General features: G+C 47.8%; 1 protein-coding gene across 3 annotated transcripts in view; it reads right to left on the bottom strand.

The window, feature by feature from the left end:
• Nucleotides 1–12,730, bottom strand: part of BOC (BOC cell adhesion associated, oncogene regulated) — a 95,786-nt gene that overhangs the window by 46,711 nt on the left and 36,345 nt on the right. For 2 of the 3 annotated variants that reach the window (XM_027653412.1, XM_027653413.1), the window contains exon 1: nt 8,217–8,352. The exons of the other annotated variant lie outside the window; for it this stretch is intronic. The gene's annotated coding sequence lies outside the window, so the exon portion shown is untranslated. Of the gene's footprint in view, nt 1–8,216; nt 8,353–12,730 lie in introns of those variants that run through there. 3 annotated transcript variants of the gene reach the window in all.

The following is a 12,730-nucleotide window of genomic DNA, read 5'->3' as shown; positions in this document are numbered from 1 at the left end:
TGAAGCTATGTAAAAACTAGGTTTTGCTCACATTTTTGTGGTCGATGAAATGTGTGCTTGTTTGCTTGGTCACTAGTTTGGGAAATTTTTTAAAAGGTGGTTCTTTCAAGTGGCTCAGAGGTTGGGGATGTCCAAAGCTATCCCCAGGGAGACAGATTATAGGGTCAGGCATCAACGATAAACACAGCTTGCCACTTGCTCTTGATGTTGTTCTCTTTGTGCTCCTATTGCCTCCTCCACAAATCTGCAGTCCAGGCAATTGTGAAGAAAACTGGACAACTGTATATTTAGCAAGTATGTTTCTGCCTAAATTGCTACATGGTGTAAGTAGCTGACCCTTGCTCCCACAAAAGACCACAGGCTTCCTGATGCCATCAGCAGGATCCCACAGCTTGTACTGCATATTTGCATACCAGGCAAGTACAGCCCTGGTGAGAATATAAGTAGACAAGTGCCTGTCCTATGAGACACAGGGCTGGCTTATCTTGCTGTAGCCATGTAAACCATCCCTCTTCCCTAATGCTTCCTGAAACTGGCTACACACCTCCCTGCCAAGAGGGGCGTAGGGTCAGCAAACACACACCCAGGCTCCAGCAGCTCCAGCTCTATACCTTAGTACTGACCTCTCTTTCCCAGATACTGGGAGCTAATGGCCTGCATGGTCATTGAGCATAGTTGACCATGATCCCAAGACCTTCTCCCTCTTTGCTGGCTGGGCAGCCATCTCTGGCAGGGTCTGGAGCTGGGGTGACAACATGCTAAACTACTCTTGCAACCTTCACAGCAGCTCAGGCACCCAGAAGAGCAAGGTCCTCAAAGGCATCTAAGCCCTTGTGCGGCCCTGGACTCTTTATAGCATTAGAGAGGTGTTCAGGCACAAGCTGCACATGCAAACAGGAGCTCTGTTCCTCCCCACCTGGAAAGCAAACACCTTTTCTCTTTAGGCCATTCCCAGACACCCCAAAAGTGATGAAACAGTGATAATGGACACATCCAGAGCAGCTGGCATGACTCTCTGAGGAGCTTACCATGGGTCCCCTTCTCACAGCCCTGTCTCACCCTACAAGCCCCCACTCCAGAAGTGGCTGACAGGTACAAGTCAGATATCCTGCTTGGCCAGCCGAGGGGTAGGGAAGTCTCCACAGGGACTCAAGAGCTAGTAGATAACAAGCACTCCTCCTGCAAGGGTCCCACAGCTCTGCTGTGGTCTGGCTGGCCACGTCACAAGGCCCCCGAAGAAGTTACTAATGGGGTGCTCCTCACTGGATTCAAACCCCATTACAGTTGGATAATTAGGGCATCTTGCCCTCCTTCTGCCCCAGATGACTCTGGCTTAGAAACTGCACTTCAACTGCTTGCCAGCCAAGATGTGTCTGATAGCCACTCCTGAAACAGAGAGTCCACTTCCATGCAGCAGTAGGTGGTCAGGACTAATCTGGGCAGCTGTAACACTGGTGACAGTGGGACCATCCCACAAACCCACCAAGTGTGACCCTGTACTTAAAACTGAGGAGGAGAGCTGTCTGACCTCTGAATGCACAAATCTCATTGACTCCCCATCACAACATTAAAGCCAGCCCAGGTATTTTTTAAATATTCCACCCACTACATTTTTGAAAACACCTCTTGACACTACGACTCAAATCCACCCCTTCAATCTGACAGGGCTTGGGTTTGTTAAACAAGCAACTTTCCTATGGGGAAACAAAAAATAAAAATCATTCCCATCACCATTCTGGGGGCCCAAAGGAACCTCTCACTGACAGCAGCAGGCTCTAAAGAAGCAGGACCAGCTAGTCCTTTTACCACCCATGGTCAAGGAATAGCAGGAACTTTCCTGCCCCAGAGGGGACTGCCATCCTGCAGAGTGCTGGAGCGATGAGAATGCTCTTCAAGTCAGCTACAGCTCAGGGAGCAACTTGGGACAGAAGGCACTAGATTAAGTTTCTTCAGCATCCAGAATACTATTGGCTTCCAAATAATTGTCTATTTGTGTGCGTGCATGCACAAGAATCCTCGTTCCATGGCCTGTCTTTGTGCCAACATATTCCCAGCGTTGCGACTCTCTGGGGACAAGGCCCATACTTGTATTCAATCTCGGCTTTGGCTCTCAAACACTAAGGTTTCAGATTATGTTTTAAAAAACATTTTCTCTGGCAACTGGGCTGCTAATGGATTTGATGTTTTTGCTCTCGCCTCCTCCCTACCTTTAAAAGCTTGGCACTAAAGGGTTTCTTTGAAGATAAGGCCAAATTTGCAATTTAAGGGAAGGAACTTCATAAAGTAGATTTGAAGGGATGGAGAGGAGGAGGGCGGGGGGAAAAAAAACCAACCCAGGAGCTACTTTGCCTGTTGAGATGTACACTGTACAGTACATAGGATTACAATGGCCTCTCTGTACCACCACTGGCTGGAGCCAGAAACTCGCTGCAGCTGCAGTGCTACTACCTACGCTGGACTCCCCGAGGGTCACACTCAGAGAGGGGTTTCTCTATAGCCCCACACCCAGCCTACCCTCCAAACCAAAAGCATCCCACAGCCCTTACAGAGCCCATATCGACACAACAAGCAGGGGCAGACGTCCCCAGAGGCAGCCACAGGAGTCCCCCACTGGGCTGTCAATGCCACAGGAGGCTCTCTGCTGAAAACATTGTGGTCCTTATCCAAGGGATTTTTCGAGGGCCAGCAAATGTATGGTCTCTCTTGATCTCCAGCAGACCTACTCTCAACACCACAAGGAGGTAGGGAAGTGCCACTTACAGGTTTTGCAGGTGGAGGGATGAGGCAAAGAGCAACCTGCCCCAACTTGGGGGGAAATCTGTGGTGTAGTGGAGACTGACATGAGACCCTCCTCACATTGCAGGTTTGAGCCCTAAAACACCGGCAATCACTAAATAAGGTGGCTGCTCCCCCTAAAAGTACAAGGATAAATTACAGTGACATTATCAGACAAAGTTGCATTTTGCATACAAATCCTGCGTTCCAGGCCAGTAACATTTGAGGTTTGTTTCTCAAAGACTACCTTAGCAGGTTTATATCACCACAGGCTTTCTAAACCACACTAAACTCAACACATTAGTTCACAGGTCTCTGCCTAACCTGTCCTTTTGTCAGCTAGAAGAAAAATAAAAAGCAACCTCATTTTGGTATTTGAAAGCTGACAACACAGTTCTGACAGGGATATTTACACCCTTTCCCTCTCCACTCATGATTTAAAGAACAGCAGAATGGCCTGATGCACAGTCTTTAAGACACACAAGCTTGTTCAGACTTGCTGACATTGCAACCAGTGAACGTATCCCTTGCATTTGGCAGAGCCCCGGGTCTATGGCTGTGCATAAGAGTATGACCTGCTGGCTAATCTCCTTGCCAGAGTGGACCTTAGAGAGCCAAAATGGCATTGCCACCGCAGGACTCAGGGTGAAAGACTTACTGCCTATGCTGAGCACAGAAATTAATGAAAAATGAGCTGTTTCCAAAACACCATCTGGCTCTTGCATACATATATAGAGACGCCACAGCCCAAAACCTCTGTGAACTTGACAACAGTGGGTTTTCATGGGGGCAACATGCTGTGGTGTGGTTTGGACTTTGCCCAGAAAGCCTCCAACATGCTGCACAGGCACAAGGTGCAGTCACCATCCTCACATCTAAGGGGAGCTCAGGGAAGGGTTTTGCACACAGGGCAGCAGCCTCTCAAGAGCAGCTGAGCAGAAAGCAAGAATAAAGTTTGGCTCTCACCTCTGTGCTGGCACAGTGCCCACAAGGAGGGAGAAGAAGCTCGAGCACGTCCCACACGCTCCCTGAAGCACATTTCCCTCCGTCGATGCCACCAGAGCCAAAATAAATTGGCACTGCCTCTTACTGAAGAGCTCCTACAACACACAATGGCAGCCCTGAGAGCCCCTCTCAGGCACCCTGTCTGTGCTGTGCCAGGTGCTCTGCTAACAACCCCAACAGGCAGAACTGAGCCTCCCATCCCATTTGTCCTTTTGCAGGGAAGAGAGGCCATTTTAATAAAAGGAGCATGCAACATCCTCAGGGCAGGGATCTGTTGTTCCCTGTTTAAGCAGAAAGCCCTGCAGTGCCTGCAGGAGCTTTGGGACTGTGTAAGCATCAAGAAGGTGTTTTCCTTACAACAAATATCTCTCTGAGCTTTTCAGCCAACTTGCTTCCACTGTATCCATACTCCTTATGTCTTAGCTTTTAAAAGACTCTTGTGCACAAATATGCATACGAAGCAAATTTTGAAAGCTTCCCATCCTGCAAGCATTCCCTCCAGAAAACTGGCTGCAAGCACTACGTTCAGCCAATGAATCAGAAGATATGATGTCGTATGATTCGGGGCCAAGAGGAACTAAAGCAAATACAGGAAATACAAAAAGATGCTTGTGATACCTTTCGTTGAACAGTTACCCAAAGTACTCTTAGAAAACTGGAAGATGGCATTCACCCCCGTTCCACCTAAGGACCTGCAAATCGTTTAGTCATTATTTGCCTTAAATTGTTCTTGTGGCCTAGGAACCAGAATACATAACAACCTCTTAAACTGTGACTGACCACAGGAGCACCAAAATACATGGCAGCAGGTTTTTCCCTCAGGATGTTTTCAGTCTAATCAGAAACAGGAACTCTCCAAAGATTTTGCAAGAGAACCTTTTCCTTGTGGGATATCCCATCCTAACTGTAGACTTCTCACTGCAAAGTTTTTAGCCCAGGAGGTAACGGTTTAAACCAAGAGATTTGCAAGCCTTGGTCCGTAACATGTCAGCAGTAACATATCAAGCCATCTTTGTCCACTAAAGAAGTCCAAGGAAATTGTGCCTCATACCTCTGGGGTACTCAGCACCCAATATTAAAACCCACAACCTACCACCATTTACTGACAAAGAAACTTTCGTTAACCTGGAGTTACATTGGCCTACTGCTGTTGTAACATCTTGCAGGCTGAGTGACTAAACTGAGCCCAGCTGAGCCCAAAGTCTCTGAAAACCCACCTGCAGGCCAACCTAGGCTAAAACAACCAGTGTGGTCCCCAACATACTCTTCGCTGTCATTGCTCCCTCACTTCATGAGGCACAAAAGGTGGGGTACTGGGAAACAGCTTGGGAAGAGAATGATTTCGGAGGCACAGAGGTGCCTCTCCAGGCCTGTGGCGGTCCTGAGGAGGCTCAGTATGACAGAGAGGGTCCTTCCTGGTACACCTGAGCTCTGCTCTGAGAGGCATGAGAGTGGGTACCAGTTGGCTGGCAGGAGTCAACATGGAAAGCAGTATCTAACCTGCTGCAGTGCTCAACCCACCAGCACAGAGTTTAGTCCCATCTTCTGCATGGGAACAAGAAGGCACAGGGCAGCAGAGGGAATCATTTAAGCTCACACTGGGCATGCACATTGGCTGAGGATAGTCCAAACACCTCCACCTCAAACACATGCTTCCAATTTAAGTCTCTTTCCTGTCCTATCACCCATCTTCCCTCCCACAGCCCAGGTAGGAGAGGTAATAGTTCTTTTTTCATGTTGTGCTTCTTATCAGACCACAAGATTTGTGTGCTCCTAAGTGCATATGGCTCAGGGAGAGGCCAGGAAACACTGGTGAGTAGATTTGGTGGTGTTTCAGTCAAGTGTGGTCATTCAGTAACAATGACAAGAAAGTACAAAAATTCAGAACTGCCCTAAATGGATCAATCTTCTTAACTCAGGAAAGGAAGTTTCTCCTCTGCATCACTGGGGAGGATGGGGACAAAGCAGGTTGCTTGCTTCATAGCCCCTTCTGCTATGCTCCTTGCTTGGCAGGAGGCTCCAGCTGGCTCCTGAAGGGGCAACTCTGCTGGCCCCAGTCAAATGAAGGAGTTGTACCAGCATCCTGATAGTATCGTGGGACTGCCAGTTTGGTACTGAAGGCTTGGAGGGATCTGTCTGCTACTAGTTTTGAGGGCAGAGTAGAATTTCAAAGAGTGAGGTAAACTGGGCAATGATTCACCTGTCCTTCAACAGGGCAAAACTCCAAGCCAAGAGTCCTACACTCAGAGGGCTGGAAAGACCTTTGCAAACACCAAATACTGTGTTTCACTTTGCAATCTCAGAACCTCTTGCTCTGTGCTTGTGTACCATGCCAGTACAAGGTACAGAAAACTTGCATTTTCCAGACTGCAGGGATGGAAAGACTTACATGCCATTTTCTAGCACATACAGATAGAATCATGCACCTCTAATATTTCTTCTTGGTTCCAAGCAGAGAAGAAATGTGTGTGGATTCAGCTACTTGTACTGAGATATCTCTCAAATAAGAGTTCTGTGGGTGTGCATGTGTATGAGAGGGACAAAACTGGACCTGCCTTTCAAACCTGCAGAGGACCATTGTGCACCCTTCAGATGAACCTGGCTCATACTCCCCAGCAGGAAGCAGGGAGACCTGCACTGTATCTGACTTCAACCCTCACAGCAAACACCTACTGGGACCTCTTCTGCATGGTATATGCAGGATGAGTCCCTCTAATTTTATCTGAAGGGGAGGATTAAGAAAAGGACGTGAAACAGAACTCCATTTATTTCTTGTAAAAGAATATCATGCACCCAGCAGAGAGCTCACAGCTCTCTCTAATTGTCCTATTTACTTCAGAAGATCTCCAGATGACTCCTATTAGCATGGAAGTTATTTCACCTTCATTTCTTTAGGTCACTTAAATAAACAGAACAAATCTTCGCTGCAAACCAATGATGTGTTTCTGCTGAAATCCTTCTCTGAACCATGAACCTCAACATCCAACCCATTAAATCAAAGTGTCTGCCATATATGTATATAGGCATAAATATGGAAGAACTCTCCCCTAATCATGTGCACACTGAGTCAGTTAGTTTCAAAAGAAAAGAAAGCTAAGATAAAATTCTACTTACAAAACACCCACATTCTTCTAATATTTTCCATGGTAGTTTTTTAGCCCATGGGAAAAGAAACTTAAATGGCAGATTGCAAATGAACATATCAAAAAGGCACTATGGTAGCAGTGTAGAAATTAAAGAGAATTGGGCACCAAGAAAAACATTTACGACATGCTGAGAATTACGCGCGGGTGCTGAGTGTGTGTATGGATTCCTGTTATCCTACTCACATAATGCTGCAGAGAGGTCAAGAGAGTTTCTTTAAAACAAACAAGGGGGAAAAAAAAAACTTTAATGGACCTGACCTGCCTTTCACACAATGCCAGTGAAATAACACTTGGGATACCAGAATTAGTTGGGGAAGTGCCCAAAGGTATGGGATTTGTATTAAATACCTTTTGCCATCCAGGGATATTAGTTAAAGTCTATTATTATTTTTCAAAGTAAACATTAGTATCTTCAGAGTAGTTTAAAAAGTCTCCTTTGGACATGGCTACAAATTCAGCATCCCACTTTCTCCCCAACACATTTTCTATTTACAGCCACCATCCAGAGGACCTGCCAAAGTTGCAGTCCAAGCAGGGAGGCACGCGTGCACAATTCCTACAACATCCCACTGCTGGGTAGAAAATTACTTTCCCTGACCCAAATCACTCCTCATCCTTGCACCAGGGTTAAAAACTTTACAGTAGCGGAAAAAAAAGATAAAAATTTTACTAACGGACTACCCATTCCCCTCTTTTCTTTGCAGCAGCAGCAGCCCCTTCACAGAGCACAAACCGAAATGCCTTTGCATCTGCCAGAGCCAGCTCTTGCCTCCAAACTCCTATCAGTTTTTGACAAGAGTTAGAGCAATGGAGGATGAATGGTTTACTTTGCACAGTTTTTCCCTTTCCCTCCCTCCGCTGCTCACCGTCCCTCCCGGACTGCCGGCAGCGAGGACGGGGCAAGGTCGTGGACCAAGCTTTTGGAAGAGTTTCAGGCAAGCACTGGAGCACGGCAGCGAGTGTGCGTGCACTGGGCCCTCCATTAGTGCTGCCGACCCGCCGAGGAGGAAGAGTTGGAGGGAGACATCCGAGCCCCTCACATCTCACCTGCCTGAGCCAAAACAAGCCCCGGACTGGTGGGGACCAGCAGGTCTCCACTACTCCCTTGTCACGTCTCCCGCATCCCTACGCAGACCCCCTTCCTCATATCCCCACACCAACTTCCCCAACTCTGCCGCTGCCTGAAGATGGATGGGGGGAAAACCCTGCGCCCCATCACCCGCCACCGCCGTCCGTTCTCCCGGTCCCTAGCCAGAGCCACCAGGCCCAGGCCCCCTTCTCTTCACTCACCGCGGTCTCCAGTGGAGCAGGCGGGGGGAAACACAAAGATGCCCCAAACGAAGGGAAGCAACAAAGAGGCTTAACTCCAGGAGCTGTGAACTTCCAGGCCGGATCTGCGGGGAATTCACTACACACACACACACAGAGAAAAAAAAAAAAAAAAAAAGAAAAAAAAAAGAGAGAAAAAGAGTGGGGGAAAGCCTGTTTTTGGGGGAAGGGGAAAGTGCTGGGTCCTTGGTTTGGGGGTGGTGGTTGTGCTTTTTCTGCGGGTTGGCGCTGGGGATGGGGGGCCGCGCTGAGCTCAGGCGCGGCGGGAGGAGTAGGAGGAGGAGAGGGAGGAGGAGGGAAGAGACGCCGGGATGCGGGAAGCCAGACCCTCCATACGGGAGACGGCTTTTGGATGACTGAACTCCCAAACAATTCCCTGCTCCGGCTACTCCTGCCCCAGAGCCTCCCTCCTCCCCTCCCCCTGAGGAGGAGGGAAGAAGAGGAGGAGTCAGAGGAGGGAGAAGACGCGAAAGAAAACCCCTTCCCTAAAGCCAGGCAGCGGCCGACCCCCGTCCCCTGTTCCCAGCATCCCCGTCCCCCCAGTAACACTAACTGGGAGACGCTGTCCCCTCTCCCGCCCTTCCTCTGCGCCGCCGCCACGCTCTCCCGGGCAGGCGGAAGCGGGAAAGTTGGGATGAAGTTCGGGCTGGGCGGAGGGAGGGAGGCGGCCCTGCCGGCCCGGGTTGTAGGATGCGGGGCGAGGGGGCTGCGAGGCCGGGGCGCCCCGGGCTCTGGGGGGTCGGGGGGTCACCGCTGACTGAAGCCGCTCCAGCGGCTCACGGAGCCCCCGGGTGCCCCTCCCGGGCGGCCATCCCGCCTCATCCCGGCTGTGGCGGGGCCCTGGGTAGCCATCAGTTGCAGTAAATACCACGAGAAAGAAAAGGTCTTTTCCTCCAACCATCCCTTTCCGGCAGGTGCTAGCACTCACGGAAAGTGTCTCGGGCACAAATTTTTCGGGAAAAGCAGCGGCACCACTCCCTGAGGTTAAACCAAACCAGCTGCTGCTCACTGGGTCTCCCCACGCCAAAGGATGAATTCATGACCCCGAAACTTAAATTTACCCAGAGGTGCTGGGAAATCTTCCACCTTTCAAGGCCCTTCAATAAAGACTATCTTGAAACAAATCTGATGTCACTGAAAGGTCAGGATAGATTTCTCACATCTTTGCCATGTACATATCACAAACAGAATCTATAGTTTCTTTCTGAATCTGAAGTCCTTCAGTCTTCAAAGAAGAAGGTGAAAGAGTTGCAGTTTTTCATCATGTCATCATTAGGTTTCAGAGTTATTCCTGCTTATTGGCACTGTAGGAGGGGTCTGATCTGGATTACTGCCTTCTCACACATGAGGATGATGCAAAGGATTTTGTGTTTTTTCTATTTGGATTTTGGTTTCTTACTTACTTGGTTTATGACATGGGTACTGAAAAGATCAAAACTGATTTTTCTGAAGGATTTCTTGAGTTCCAAGGGAATGTGTTTTGATGGCTTCTTCAACTTGCATTTGAATGGGTAGGCTTACCAGGTTGAACACAAAGGTTTATCAGGTTGAACACGAACTTCCTTCCTCTGAAATGTTAACTTTGCTAATTATCTTTTAAAGAATTGTTTCCAAGATTCCAAGTTTTTCCTTATTTTGCTCAGTAACACACTCCTCAGGTGCTAAATCCGTACGTAGACACCTCACTAAGTGGCCTAATTTTTACAAGTGCTAAGACCTCTAGCACCTGGTTTGTCTGAAAAGCGGTGGTTTCCTAATTTAGAGCAGTCGTAAACTCTCCTAAATTAAAGCAGGAATTGAATTAGCCCTGACTAGTTTTAGGGTTACAGAGGTAGGAAGAAAGAGGTGAGGGAGAAGAATCAGGTACCTTTTGCAAAGAAGTGCCCCAGGGCTTGTTTAATGCTGGGGAAAAAACAGATTGTAGTCCTGCAGGATTACATTCCCTGTTTATCCCCGGGGCTAAGGGAAACGGTGGGTGCAATGGTGCCCTTCATACACTGCACTTCCCACCTTCCTCCCGAAAGAAGTGCCTTGGGAGGAAGCAGGGTTCTGGTTTGTGCAGCCATATCCTCTTGGCACCCCTGGACATGCCAGTGGCAGTCCTGCTTTCAGGAAATTCTCTTACTGCTGTACTGGGAATGCCTGCTCTAGGCTGGCACCCATTTATATCAAACTCCCCACCAGAACTGACTTCTGGATGCCACTGGCCTGTCTGAAGCTTTAAGTGTGAAAGCCCAAACCCTTTCATTTAGCCTCAGTTCCTCAGGCATAAGGAAACTTTTACTCTGGGCATTGACCAGGCATAGCCTGTGGCTGGGCAGCGGGGGGGAAATCTGTCTCCTTCTGGAGGTGCCAGAGCCCCCTGATTCTCAGCTATGAGCTTGTGCAGATCAACCCCGTCCCATTCTGATCCCAGATAAAATTCCCACTGCTGCTGCCGTTGGATGCAAAGGCTCCTCCTTGGGGCCGCCGAAACTCCAGCTGTTTGATATTGTGAGGAGCAAGGCGGGGGGCACAGAGGGACTCCGCATGAAAGGGCGAAATCAAAGGAAACCGGACCCTGGCATGTCGGTATGATACTCAGTGGGTAACAGGCTCAGTTAAATTTGCTCATTCAGCCAGCTAAGAGGGAGAGTTTTCTCATCTGTCCTGCTATGTTTAATTCATCCACACATGCCTCCCAATTATGGCAGGAGTAATAAACAGAAGAGGATGTTGGGGGCGGGGGGAGCTGGCCAGGCTCAAGCCACCAAACCTAAGCACCCCAAAAGAAATGTGAGCTACACACTGCTGGGGTCTGTCACCTTGGGAGGAGCAAATCAGCACCCCTGGCTCCAAGTCCTTATGAATTTTAGCCCATATTCAGGCTTGAGTTTTGTTGTTTTGTCTATTTTTCTCCAGAAATGTATATTGCAGGAGGTATGTTGCAGAGTGATGCTCTCAGGTGTCCATGTCTGCCACCTGAGTTAGGCAAAATTCCCAGCAAAAATCAATACAGCATCCCTACCTCTGTGGAGGCTCTCAAACTCATGCCCAAGTTTCTCTAGCTCTGCATCTTTGCAAAAATGAAAAACTGATCCCGGGAATTGGGCTATGAAGGAAAAGACTAAATGGATAAAATGCTCCTTCTCAGAGTGAGTTCAAAGCTCTCTGGCCGTGTTGTGAGAAATTCATGGTGAGTTTGGCGAAAGGAAGGATGGCGAGGTGATAACTAGCTCAGTCCCAGCAGTGGCCTGATCTGAGGGTAGCAGTCAAGGTCCAAAGCAACCAGAAATTCATCCCACGTATGGTGTAGAGGAGTGGGGAAAGACTCACATCGGAAAGGGATGGGAATGGGAAGCCCCTGGTTCAAAGGAGTTTCAGCATGAGTTTTACTTTGTTTACCCTCTTGTAAAGCTATTTGTAACTTCGATAATCCATAGGAAATGGGATCATTTCTCTCTCAGCATGTCAAATTAAATAAACAAATAAAACCTTGTTTGGCTGGTGAGAAGCTTAGAAAGGAAAGTGTATTTGTATAGGGATTCAAGAACTAAGCATCTTTCAGGAGCAGGAGATTAGGAAAGAAATCAGAGAAACAAAGGGGGAAGTGATTCAGTCATCAAAACTCAGAGAGCCAAATTAAAGAGGGGGGTGGGATGGGAGGACAAGAGATAGGGCCTGTCTATATTAGGAAATCTCTGATGGTGTAAACTAAACCAACTCAATGTCAGTTTAGTTTTACCACTAGAGCCCAAGTCAGGGACATAGACTTGGTTGTGACAAGCTCACCCTGATGTCAGACAGAAATATTGTATGTTCATTGGCATTTCTTTTATTTCAGAATATATATGTTACCCCTCATGTGCGAAACAAGCACACAAGAGGAGTATTCTGCAATAAAATAAAATAAATCTCAGTGAACTGGTGCTAGCTTTGCCCTGTGTCAGAGAGGAGTTGGCACTGGGGTAGTTTTATTAGTAGAGTTCCTATTTCAGACATGGTAAAAACAATATAAAAGAAACAGCCCCACAAAGGTGTCATTCTCCTTTTGTGCAGTGATAGGTATATTGGAATAAAATGTGTTATATACGGGTACAGCTGTTACTTTGCTCTGTGTCACTTACCTACAGGGGATGTTGTAAAGAACTACCATTCTGTTTGTAATCAGGTCATTAAAAGGAAATATTTGGAGAGTCAGTGGGCTCCCAAGTCTATGAGAAGACTCAGTTCAGGTCTATTTGTTTCCTTGTCTTAAAATGTTCAGGGATAAGCAACCAGAGAGACCCTCTTGTGTTTGACAAGTGTTTTACAACATCACTGAACATTTTGGGTGGAGGATAGGGTCTTTAAGAAAAGGTTTTGTTAATTGGAAATTATCAAATGCAATAGATAAAACTTTTTCTTGAGTAAGAAGATCAGAGAAATGTTCTAAATAAGTAGTTCCCCCCTCCCTCCCCCAAATCCTTTTTTCCTTCCTCAGAACTTAGCAACAA

This window comes from Corapipo altera, unplaced genomic scaffold (genome assembly GCF_003945725.1).
Source record: "Corapipo altera isolate COAL_440 unplaced genomic scaffold, ASM394572v1 61, whole genome shotgun sequence".
In the NCBI taxonomy this organism is placed as follows: domain Eukaryota; kingdom Metazoa; phylum Chordata; class Aves; order Passeriformes; family Pipridae; genus Corapipo; species Corapipo altera.
This window is presented reverse-complemented; position numbering and strand designations above follow the sequence as displayed.